Below are 835 nucleotides of genomic sequence, written 5' to 3' on the forward strand. Positions count from 1 at the left end.
CTTCTACTACTACTTTAATTCTGTTCAACCACAATGGCCTACAGAGGGAAAGCGGTCTAGTTTTACAGTGATCTATCCCTACTGCATTGCTACGTAGATATACTGTCAATGGGCCTTTGTGCTGTAATGGCAGACATAATGATTGTCACCCAGCTTTCCCAGGAACCGATGGATAGACTTGGCAGAACCGGGGTAACGCTCTTTATGTCAGTGCTTGTAATTATTCTTTCACTTTTTTTTTCTGCACTTCGGTGTCTTTTATTCTACTGAAACTAGTGTGTACTTTTATAAGGTAGTGTGGTTTTTTTTGTTCTTTTTATATTTCGCAGGAAGAGATAGGGGGGAAAAAAAAAAAGGTTTACAATGTGTATTGAATACTTTCTCATCCTTCCGTACTGGGAGTACTCACAGATCTATACGTTCAGGTTCAGTAGTGTGTAGCTGGCATTTGCCATGTTGGGAGTTGTTGTAGTTGCAAGTAATGTTTTTATATCAGCTAGAGACAAAAAACATGTTACCTAGCAGCAAGACCCCGCCTGGTGTTATTGGAGTGAACATGATGCGCAGCGCCCCCTATGTGCTGATGTAGAGGAGTGTCACGCGAAGGTCCATTTTAGACTGCAATAATATATAGCCGCACGATCCAGAACCCTCCTGCAGTTCTACCGAACCAGATTTAGATTACTATAAAACCTTATGGTACAGGACAAGTGCAGGGTGTTGCTGCTGTAATGGGGACACTCATGTGGCCGTATCACTGCTGTGTGAAATATGGATGGGGAACTATAGCTTTTTATCATGCGATGTCAAGGATTTACAATGGCGACAAGAGACA

This window comes from Rhinoderma darwinii, chromosome 1, assembly GCF_050947455.1.
Source record: "Rhinoderma darwinii isolate aRhiDar2 chromosome 1, aRhiDar2.hap1, whole genome shotgun sequence".
Classification (NCBI taxonomy): Eukaryota; Metazoa; Chordata; class Amphibia; order Anura; family Rhinodermatidae; genus Rhinoderma; species Rhinoderma darwinii.